General features: G+C 44.6%; 1 protein-coding gene across 7 annotated transcripts in view; it reads right to left on the bottom strand.

Annotated features, from left to right (window-relative positions):
* Positions 1–12,293, bottom strand: part of TP73 (tumor protein p73) — a 201,279-nt gene that overhangs the window by 64,002 nt on the left and 124,984 nt on the right. The window lies entirely within an intron of this gene.

The raw sequence follows: 12,293 nt of genomic DNA, 5'->3' as shown, positions 1-12,293 counted from the left end.
CACAATATTTTTTACTTTTTGTTATAATAATATCCCAATTTTTTTCAAAAAAAAAAAAAAAATTCCCTCGGTTTAGGCCGATACGTATTCTTCTACATATTTTTGTTAAAAAAAAAATCGCAATAAGCGTATATTGATTGGTTTGCGCAAAAGTTATAGCGCCTACAAAATAGGGGATAGATTTATGTTTTTTTTTTTTTTTTTTTTTTACTAGTAACGGCGGCGATTTGCGATTTTTTTGTCAGGCCTGCGATATTGCGGCGGACGTATCGGACACTTTTGACACAATTTTGGGACCATTCACATTTATACAGCGATCAGTGCTATAAAAATGCACTAATTACTGTATAAAGGTGACTGGCAGTGAAGGGGTTAACACTAGGGGGTGAGGAAGGGGTTAAATGTATTCCCTCATTGTGTTCTTACTGTGTGGGGGGAGGGGACTGACTGGGGGAGGTGACCGATGCTGTGTCACAGAGGGACACAGATCGGTCTCCTCTCGCCCTGACAGCACGTGGAGCTCTGTGTTTACACCCCATCATTACACACAGAGCTCCACGTCCTTGCTGTCACCGCCGATCGCGGGTGTCTGGCGGACATCACGGCCGCCAGGCACTTGCATCGGCTCCCGAGCGATGCGCCGGGCACGTTGTTTCCCCGCTGCACGCCCCCAGCGGCGCGCACAGGGAATGACAACAATAGGACGTCTAAAGACGTCCACTCGGCACTTGAGAGCCGCGCTGTGGACGTCTTTCGTCCATAGCGCGGATCCCAAGCGGTTAAAGACAACTTTAGTCAGAAAAATTGAGTCCTGCTAGATCACTTCACACTGGCTTCTTTTGCAGATAAACATTTAAAAATAAGTGGCTATATTTTTTTTTTAATCCAGTAATACACCGTCTCACCCTGCTTTGCACATGCTCAGTTGCTCTCCATTTTTGGCATTGTTCCAAAAATCAGAGCCACTAGAGGCCGATCTGCTAAAGGCCTAAAGATTTTTAGGCTAAAAACCTAAGGGCCAGATTCTCGTACATCCGCGCAATTTTGTGTGGGCATAACGTATCCGATTTACGTTACGCCTCCGCAACTTAGACGGGCAAGTGCAGTATTCTCAAAGCACTTGCTCCGTAAGTTGCGGCGGCGTAGCGTAAATCGGCCGGCGTAAGCCCGCCTAATTCAAATTTGGATCAGGGGGGCGTGTTTTATGTAAATCTACTGTGACCCCACGTGATTGACGTTTTTCCCGAACGGCGCACGCGCCGTCCGTGGAATTTCCCAGTGTGCATTGCTCCAAAGTACACCGCAAGGACGTCATTGGTTTTGACGTGAACGTAAATGACGTCCAGCCCCATTCACGGACTACTTACGCAAACGACGTAACTTTTTCAAATTTCGACGCGGGAACGACAGCCATACTTAACATTGCTACGCCGCACTTATGCCACCATATAGCAGGGGCAACATTACGCTGGGAAAAGCCTAACGTAAACGGCGTATCTTTACTGCGTCGGCCGCGCGTACGTTCGGGAATTCGCGTATCTAGCTAATTTACATATTTCGACGCGTAAATCAGCTTACACGCCCCTAGCGGCCAGCAGAAAAATGCAGTTACGATCCGACGGCGTAAGAGACTTACGCCTGTCGGATCGAATGGATATCTATGCGTAACTGATTCTAAGAATCAGGCGCATAGATACGACGGCTCGGATTAGGACTTACGATGGCGTACATGGCGCTGCGCCGTCGTAAGTCCTTTCTGAATCTGGGCCTAAATATTTAGGCTAAAAGCCCAAAGATTTACTGCTGCTCATGGGCCCTGGGCTTCAGCAAAAACAGGATTTTGTTCTTCTCACCGTAAAAAAAACCTTTCTCTGAGTTCATTGACGGACACAGCACTTCTATTCTTGACCTTAGGGTTATATCACCACCTTCAGGAGTAGGACTAGGCAGAAATAAAAAAAAAAAACGGCGCACCGCCTAGGGCGCGGTCCTTACTGGTAGTAACCCCCCACTCTGCTACCTGCAGTTCAGTTCGTTATAAAAGCAGTACAAACACAAAACAGGAGGGGTGGGTGCTGTGTCCGTCAATGAACTCGGAGGAAGGTATTTTACGGTGAGAAGAAAAAAATCCTGTTTTCTCTTTCGTTCATTGACAGACACAGCACTACTATTCTTTCTTGAGCTTAGGGACGTCCCAAAGCAGTGCCACAACAAGGGGGGGGGGGGGGGGGGGACACAGAAAAAAGGAAAACATTTTAAAATAGAAATAAAAAATAAAAAAGGGAACCACAGGTCCCAGCAGGGAGCAGGTCCCTCTCATAGGCTAGGCAGAAAAAAACTGAGATGCGGGTAGCAGAGTGGGGGGTTACTACCAGTAAGTACCGTCGGGGCTAGGCTTGTTTTTTTGTTTTTACCTAGTCTTACTCCTGAAGGTGGTGATATAACCCCAAGGTCAAGAATAGAAGTGCTGTGTCCGTCAATGAATGAAAGAGAAATGGTAGCCTCAAACCTGTTACCTCCGGCCTCCCCTTCAGTCTTTCACGGTTGTTCTGAAATAGTTTACTATGGGGTAGATTCACATACGCCGCCGTAATTTGAATTCCGCGCCCGCGTAGCGTTACGCCGATTCTCAAAGGCAGTTTCGCTGAAAAAATAGGCTTCCTCTACTGACGTAACTTGATTGCGGCGGCGTAGAATTGTGTGCAATATAACTTTGGCCGCTAGGGGCGCTTCCGTTGTTGTCGGCGTAGAATATGCTAATTTCCTAGATACGCCGATTTACAAACGTACGTGCGCCCGGCGTTGGTTTTTTACGTCGTTTGCGTTAAGGCTTTTTCGGTTTAACGTTGCTCCGGCTATTAGGAGGCGTATGTTAAGTATGGACGTCGTTCCCGCTTCGAAATTTGAATTTTTTAACGTCGTTTGCGTAAGTCGTTCGCGAATAGGGCTGGACATAATTTACGTTCACGTCGAAACCAATACGTCGTTGCGCCGTACTTGGAAGCAATGCACACTGGGATATGTACACGGACGGCGCATGCGTCAATCACGTCAGATCATCATAAATTTAAATAAAACACGCCCCCTTCCACATTTGAATTACGCGCGCTTACGCCGGCCCCTTTTACGCTACGCCGCCGCGACTTACGGAGCAAGTGCTTTGTGAATACAGCACTTGCTCCTGTAAGTTACGGCGGCGTAGCGTAAATACGAAACGCTGCGCCGCCGTAACTATACGCGCCCATACGTGAATCTGCCCCCACGATTTCACTGCACACTAGAGAGAGCAAAATCTAGTGCAGCTGTGCATGGTAACCAATCAGCTTCCAGGTTTTATTGCTAAGCTTAAAAGGGGTTGTAAACTTCTGGCAGTCCCCATCCCCCCGTTTTACTTACCTGAGTCGGCAATGACGCGCTCTCCCTCCCTCCACGGGGATAGATTGATAGCAGCGCAGCCATTGGCTCCCGCTGCTATCAAATCCAATGATGCGGACGCCAGGGGGCGGGGCCGAGTCATACATTCGGCGGCTATGGACGCCAAAGGAATGAATCTGGAGTGCGCCCGCAAGGTAACCCCCCCTGGGAGAGCGCTTCTCCTAGGGGGTTGTCTGATGCGGGGAGGAGCTACTGGCGCCGCTGAGGGACCCCAGAAGTTGGTGTTCGGGGCCACGCTGTGCAAAACAAACTGCACAGTGGAGAAAAATAGAACATGTCCTTTCCTGGAGCATTTAAAACACTTGCTTTTTTTTGTGCTGCATATTATTTAACCACTTCCCGTCTGGCCTATAGCAAAATGACGGCTGGGCAGTGGTTCAGTTATCCTGACTGGGCATCATATTGCGGCGATCGGTGGTGCGGGGTGTCAGTCTGACACACCGCTACACCGATCTCGGTAAAGAGATGGAGGCTCTTTACCACGTGATCAGCTGTGTCCAATCACGGCTGATCACGATGTAAACAGGAAGAGCCGTTAATCGGTTTTTCCTCACTCGCGTCTGCCCAGCAGTGCCGCCTATCAGTGCCACCCATAAGTACACATCAGTGCAACCTTTCAGTCTCACCTATCAGTGCCCACCCATGAGTGCCCATCAATGCCGCCTATCAATGCCCATCAGTGCTGCATATCAGTGCCAACCATCAGTGTCACCTACCAGTGCCTTATCGGTGCCCATCAGTGAAGGAGAAAATTTACTTATTTACAAAATTTTATAACAGAAACAGAAACAAAAGAAAAACGTTTTTTTTTCAAAATCTTCTGTATTTTTTTATTTATTTAGCAAAAAAACAAAAACCGCAGAGGTGATCAAATACCACCAAAAGAAAGCTCTGTTTGTGGGAAGAAAATGATAACAATTTTGTTTGGGTACAGTGTAGCACGACCGCGCAATTGTCATTTAAACAGCGACAGCGCTAAAAGCTGAAAATTGGTTTGGGCAGGAAGGGGGTGTAAGTTCCTGGTATTGAAGTGGTTAAAGGGGTTGTAAAGGTTTGTTTTTTATTTTCTAAATAGGTTCCTTTAAGCTCGTGCATTGTTGGTTCACTTACCTTTTCCTTCCATTTCCCTTCTAAATGTTTTCTCACTTCCTGTTCCTCCGCAGTAAGCTTGCCCCCATCATCCGAGCCGTTCTGGCTAAGGGTTAGTCAGCCAGAACAGCTTACTGAGGAGGAACAGGAAGTGAGAAATTCAGACAAAGAAAAAAAAAATTTAGAAGGGAAATCAAAGGAAAAAGGTAAGTGAACCAACAATGCACTAGCTTAACCACTTGCCGATCGGCCGCCGTCGTTTTACGGCGGGAGGTCGGCTTCCCTGCGCGAGAGAGCACGTAATATAACGTTGGCTCTCGCGCAGGCCACTAGGGGCCACCCCCCCTACAGTTAGAACACACCCAGGGACATACTTAACCCCTTCCCCCTAGTGTTAACCCCTTCCCTGCCAGTGGCATTTTTATAGTAATCCAATGCATTTTTATAGCACTGATCGCTATAAAAATGCCAATGGTCCCAAAAATGTGTCAAAAGTGTCCGAAGTGTCCGCCATATTGTCGCAGAACCGAAAAAAAAATCTCTGATCGCCGCCATTACTAGTAAAAAAAAAAAAATATTAAAAAAAAAAATGCCATAAAAATACCCCCTATTTTGTAAACGCTATAAATTTGGCGCAAACCAAACGCTTATTGCGATTTTTTTTTTACAAAAAATATGTAGAAGAATACGTATCGGCCTAAACGGGGATATTTATTAATGCAAAAAATATTTTTTTTTTTCAAAATTGTCGCTCTATTTTTGTTAATAGCGCAAAAAAAAAAAAACGCAGAGGTGATCAAATACCACCAAAAGAAAGCTCTATTTGTGGGAAAAAAGGACGCCAATTTTGTTTGGGAGCCACGTCGCACGACCGCGCAAATTGTCAGCTAAAGCGACGCAGTGCCGAATCGCAAAAAGTGCTCTGGTCCTTGACCAGCAATATGGTCGGGGGGTTAAGTGGTTAAAGGAACCTATTTAGCAAATAAAAAACGAACCTTTACAACCCCTTTAAGTTGGTGACAGGGCCTCTTTAATGACATCATTGCTCGTACTTTGTGCTCTTGCTGCTATACGGGCATCATACAAGTTCAAGTAGGAGCCGATTACATCAATGATGAGATGGCACACCCACCAAGTCCGTACACCGCTGCCAACCTCTGGGAGTGATAAATGAGGGGTGGACGGCCGGCACTACAAGACAAAAGCGTCAACTCCACCATAGAGGAAGAGAATTGGTCGCCTCCATACAATTGTAGCACTTAAGGTGGACAGGCCAGGAGTAGCCTCTGCATTAGGAGACCACACATCAGACCGATCGAGTTACATTCTGGAGATAACCTTGTGCCCCCCGCCATTGTACACACAGACAATGGACAGAGATTAAGGATCCCACAAGTTTATTTGTGGAAGTGCCTGGAGGGAAGTAGACACCTATAGAAGGCAAGGAGCGACAGAACCAGCCGGAATGGCCGGCAATAGACCCGGCCGCTTTTTCAGAAGGTTCTACAACCTATAAGTTAACCACTTCACCTCTGGAGGGCTTAACCACCTCCATGACCAGGCCGTTTTTTTCCGATACGGCACTGCGTTGCTTTAACTGACAATTGCGTGGTCGTGTGAAACTTTACCCAAATAAAATTGGCGTCCTTTTTTCCCCCACAAATAGAGCTTTCTTTTGCTGCCAGGGCCGCCATCAGGGGGGTACAGGGCTAAAGGCAGTACACCTGTAAGGGGCCCGGATGTCAACCCCCTTTTTTTTTAATAAAATTATTATTATTTTATTTATATATTTTATTTTTTGTTTTTATTAAAGAGCCCAGAGGTCCCCAGGGCCCCTTTTTTTTTTTATATATGATTTCTTCTTTTTTGTAAAACTCCCCGCTTCTCAATTCACGCCCCTGCTCTATAGTATACATTACAAAACACCTGATTCTCCTGAAGAAGCTTATTAAGGCGAAACATGTCGAGTGGTAGTGTGTGTATATATCTTAAATAAAACAAATGATATTAACAAGGAATAATAATTTTTTATCATGTTTTATTGTTGTAATAAAATTATATCAAATTTTATCTATTTGTAATTTCTATCAATTTCTTTTGACTTGACACCTAAAGAGTCCCCAGGTTTGTTCCTTCTCCCCTTTTTTCATTATTATATTGGGATGTGGTTTATATTCTGATTGCTTTGCCCTCACCTATCTTAAAAAAATATAGCAGAATACATTTTAGCCAAAATTTATGAACACATTTTTTTTTATTGGATATGTTTTATAGCAGAAAGTAAAAACAAAAATTATTTTTTATTTCAAACATTTCGGTCTTTTATCTTTTATATCGCAAAAAATAAGACAAAAATCCCAGTGGTGATCAAATACAGTAAAACCTTGGTTTGAGAGTGTTAACAGAGAGTAACTTGGTTTGAGAGCGTTTTGTAAGACAAGCAAAATGTTTTAATAACTTTTTCCTTGATATACAAGCGATGTCTTGATATAAGAGTAGCGTCGTGTCACAACTGAGTATAAAATAGAAGAGAGGAGCCTCTAAGTGTAGCAATATGGTTACATTTAATGAAGGTACAACATTTAGCAACTTATTACTACACTTAAGCCTCGTACACACGATCAGTCCACCCGATGAGAACGGTCTGAAGGACCGTTTTCATCGGTTAACCGATGAAGCTGACTGATGATCCGTCGTGCCTACACACCATCAGTTAAATAACCGATCGTGTCAGAACGCGGTGACGTAAAACACAACAACGTGCTGAAAAAAACGAAGTTCAATGCTTCCGAGCATGCGTCGACTTGATTCTGAGCATGCGTGGATTTTTAACCGATGGTTGTGCCTACTAACCATCGGTTTTGACCTATCGGTTAGGAATCCATCGGTTAAATTTAAAACAAGTTGGCTTTTTTTTAACCGATGGTTAAATAACCTATGGGGCCCACACACGATCGGTTTTGACTGATGAAAACGGTCCATCAGACCATTGTCCTCTGGTTAACTGATCGTGTGTACTAGGCCTTAGAGGCGCCTCTCTTCTCTTTTTATACCCTGTAAAAAAAAATGCTTTGATATACAAGTGCTTTGGATTACAAGCATGTTTCTGGAAGGAATTATGCCCGCAATCCAAGGTTTTACTGTACCTACAAAAGAAAGCTCTATTTGTTGGAAAAAATATATTATAAAAAATATAAATTTGTTTGGGAACAGTGTTGCATGACCGCGCAATCGCCAGTGAAATTAGCGCAAGTGCCAAATAGCAAAAAATGGCCTGGTCATGTGGGGGGCGGGGTAAAATCTTCAGGAGCTGAAGTGGTTACTATAAAATGATGCACCCTCCTGTTTTTGCATCATTACCCAACTGTATTGTCTATAATTAGCACTATACCCAATAAAACTGTCTTAAGTCTTGATGAAAAATGCCTTCCTCTTGTAACTTCTGGAAATAGATGATAAAGATATATACAGTATAATGCAATAAAGCTTGTAATGTTACAAAGGATGATGCAAAGTCTTTAGCTGTCTGACATCACACACTTCACAGATGTTTCTTTCAAGTCCTACGGCCAATCCCTGACCTGGAAAGGAACGATCGCCTCGTTAACTGTGAGTTATTGCTCTGCTCTGCAGTTCAAACGCAAGAAGTGAAAGTGGGAAATATGTGGAAATATTAGATGTGATCGCTATCTCCCCGCCATGCGCCATTTCATCTTCTACATAATGACCTCGGCTTGTTTTTCAACGTCATTTTCCTAAAGGAATTACTAGGGACTTAAGAAAAAAATGTATTTTATCATTTCAGCCAATATGTTGTGATCAGGCCCAGACTAGCAATGTGGCAATTCTGTCTTTTGTGAAAAAGAAATGGTTGGCTGAAGTATATATAGCTCAATAGTAATCGTGCTCAATGAGAGCTGAATTCAGGAACCATAGGCTCAGACATAGGCGTGTGCACAGGGTGTGCCAGGTGTGCCTGGGCACACCCTAATCACCCCATGCACATTAGCAACATTGCTCTGTGCGCCAGCAGGAAGATTGGAAACTACCACCTCTTACTGGCTCTGCCATAAAGCCTTGTACACACGATCAGCCCATCCGATGAGAACGGTCTGAAGGACCGTTGTCATAGGTTAACTAATGAAGCTGACTGATGGTCCGTCACGCCTACACACCATCGGTTAAATAACCGACCGTGTCAGAACGCCGTGACGTAAAACACAACGACGTGCTGAAAAAAACGAAGTTCAATGCTTCCAAGCATGCGTCGACTTGATTCTGAGCATGCGTGGATTTTTAAGCGATGGTTGTGCCTACTAACGATCGGTTTTGACCTATCGGTTAGGAATCCATCAGTTAATTTTAAAGCAAGTTGGCTTTTTTTTTTAATCGATGGTTAAATAACCTATGGGGCCCACACACGATCGGTTTTGACCGATGAAAACGGTCCATCAGACCGATGTCCTCTGGTTAACCTATCGTGTGTATGAGGCCTAAGAGAAGTGTTCATGGAAGGTCAATATGCTGGGGTCATATATATGTAGACCCACACAAACACGTGTTTGAGATTTAGGGTGCACACCCTAATTCAGTAGGTGCGCACACCTATGGGCTCAGACATTTGGCGTTTGTGCTTGGCTGAGGAGCCAATAGGACGAAGCTACCATCTGTGGGATTATGACTGAACGCCTCTAAATCAGAATCCCCCCTAAAGGTGATGATACCGCAGTGCCGCAAAGCCCATGTTGGCCTGCCCCCCCCCACCCTGTTGCTATCCCAGGCCAACATGGGCTCCACAGCACTGCGGTATCGTCACCTTTAGGGGGGATTCTGATTTAGAGGCATTCAGTCATAATACCACAGATGGTAGCTCGTCTCAGGACTGGAACGCGGCCAGAAACGGGATGCCTCTCTCCCGGAGCGCATAGCATGTTCGTTGGGAACCCGGTGCTAAATCATTCGTAGGCAACCAGATTCTGGGGCAGGGTGTGTAGCAGAGCAGCTACCTCGCTACTTTCTATTGAAAGTCATCTCTTGAGCCAAGCTTTTGTCGAATGCGCGTCGGAGTGGCTCCCCCTTCAAGAAAAAGCTCTATGGACTCCTTAGCTAGAGTCTGTCCCATTACCAACTCTATGGACACCTCAGCTAGGGTCCATCCCATTTGTAGCTTAATGGACTCCTCAGCTAGGGTCCATCCCATTTGTAGCTTCATGGACTCCTCAGCTAGGGTCCATCCCATTTGTAGCTTCATGGACTCCTCAGCTAGGGTCCATCCCATGTGTAGCTTCATGGACTCCTCAGCTAGGGTCCATCCCATTTGTAGCTTCACGGACTCCTCAGCTAGGGTCTGTCTCATTTGTAGCTGTATGGACTCCTCAGCTAAAGTTGGTCCCATTTGTAGATCTATTAACTCCTTAGCTAGAGTCTGTCCCAATAACAGCTCTATGGACACCTCAGTAAGGGTCAATCCCATTTGTAGCTCTATGGACTCCTCAGCTAGAGTCTGTCCCATTTGAAGCTCTATTGACTCCTCAGCTAGAGTCTGTCCCCTTTGTAGCTCTATGGACTCCTCAGATAGAGTCTTTCCCCTTTGTAGCTCTATGGACTCCTCAGCTAGAGTCTGTCCCATTTGAAGCTTTATGGACTCCTCAGCTAGAGTCTGTCCCATTTGAAGCTCTATGGACTCCTCAGCTAGAGTCTGTCCAATTTGAAGCTCTATGGACTCCTCAGCTAGAGTCTGTCCAATTTGAAGCTCTATGGACTCCTCAGCTAGAGTCTGTCCCATTTATAGCTCTACGGACTCCTCAGCTAGACTCTGTCCCATTTATAGCTTTATGGACTCCTCAGCTAGAGTTTGTACCATTTATAGCTCTATGGAATCTTCAACTAGAGTCTGCCACATTCATAGCTCTAGGGACACTTTAGCTAGAGTCTGTCTCATTTAAAGCTCTATGGATTGCTCAGCTAGAGTCCATCCCCTTTGTAGCTCTATGGATTCCTCAGCTAGAGTCTGCCCCATTCATAACTCTAGGGACACTTTAGCTAGAGTCTGTCCCATTTATAGCTCTACGGACTCCTCAGCTAGAGTCTGTCCCATTTAAAGCTCTATGGACTCGTCAGCTAGAGTCTGCCCCATTTAAAGCTCTATGGATTGCTCAGCTAGAGTCCATCCCCTTTGTAGCTTTATGGATTCCTCAGCTAGAGTCTGCCCCATTCATAACTCTAGGGACACTATAGCTAGAGTCCATCCCATTTATAGCTCTATGGACTCCTCAGCTAGAGTCTGTCCCATTTATAGCTCTAGGGACACTTTAACTGAGGAGTCCATAGAGCTACAAATGGGACAGACTCTAGCTAAAGTCCATCCCATTTACAGCTCGATGGACGCCGCAGCTAGAGTCTGCCCCATTTGTAGCTCTATGGACTCCTCATCTAGAGTCTGCCCCATTTGTAGCTCTATGGACTCCTCATCTAGAGTCTGCCCCATTTGTAGCTCTATGGACTCCTCATCTAGAGGATGCCCCATTTATAGCTCTATGGACTCCTCATCTAGAGGATGCCCCATTTATAGCTCTATGGACTCCTCAGCTAGAGTCTGCCCCATTTATAGCTCTATGGACTCCTCAGCTAGAGTCTGCCCCATTTATAGCTCTATGGACTCCTCAGCTAGAGTCTGCCCCATTCATAGCTCTATGGACACTTTAGCTAGAGTTCATCCCATTTATAGCTCTATGGACTCCTCAGCTAGAGTCTGCCCCATTCATAGCTCTATGGACACTTTAGCTAGAGTTCATCCCATTTAGAGGCTCTATGGACTCCTCAGCTAGAGTATGCCCCATTTCTAGGTCTATGGACTCCTCAGATAGAGTCTGTCCCATTTTATTGCATCAAAAAGTTTCCTAACAGCCATTAGTCTATTATTGGAATGCCATTTCTCAGTTCATGTTACGTAGAGGTGAAATGGTGAACACTGTACTACATACAAGTGGTGGAACCACAATCCAAGAGGTAATACAATTTTTATTGGGTCAACCCATATATTCTCTTTCTTTCCATAAGCCTAACATTGGGGAGCAATTACAAGGATATAAACATAACATTTCACTTGACAAACAGTTGTATCATTGCGTTTATTGGTGATAAAGTTCTCAAGATTTTTAAAATAGTAGAGGAAATAAAACATTAGATAGTACATTAGACACCGATATTGAATACTGATACTTTCTTACTATCGTATTCATTTAGAACGGTCTTTATATACTTTTATATCTTTGTAACTTTGTTACACGTTTTAGAAAATGCCATAAAACAAGTTTGTCTTGAAAATTGCCAGAGTCTACAAATAACTTCTTGAGCTCATTTAAACTCTCAACTTTGTACCCTCCATGGAGTATAGTTCACATGGCGTGTTTGTTGTGGAGCCGTCAGCCAGTGTTTGTTTAGCGCTAGACTCGACAAGACGACTAATCATACCATTCCTTTGTGCATTGTGCCCTGGTTAGCTCTTATCCCCAGCAATGTGGCTTTGTAAGCCGGACAGACAGTAAACACTCGCTCACCTAAGTTCTTTTTTATTGGTTCACGTTACAGAAGTTTACTTATATTGTGGATGCATGGGAAGACAAACTCGGCCTTAAAACCGATTTGACAGATGTTGAGCTGACAAAAGGCTTTCTGTAAACATCGCCATGAAAAAACGGGTAGGTAAGCATACCGAGCTTGATGACCTACGCGATGAAATGGAAATTTCAAATATATCACAGTTTTCT

This window comes from Rana temporaria, chromosome 10 (assembly GCF_905171775.1).
Source record: "Rana temporaria chromosome 10, aRanTem1.1, whole genome shotgun sequence".
In the NCBI taxonomy this organism is placed as follows: domain Eukaryota; kingdom Metazoa; phylum Chordata; class Amphibia; order Anura; family Ranidae; genus Rana; species Rana temporaria.
This window is presented reverse-complemented; position numbering and strand designations above follow the sequence as displayed.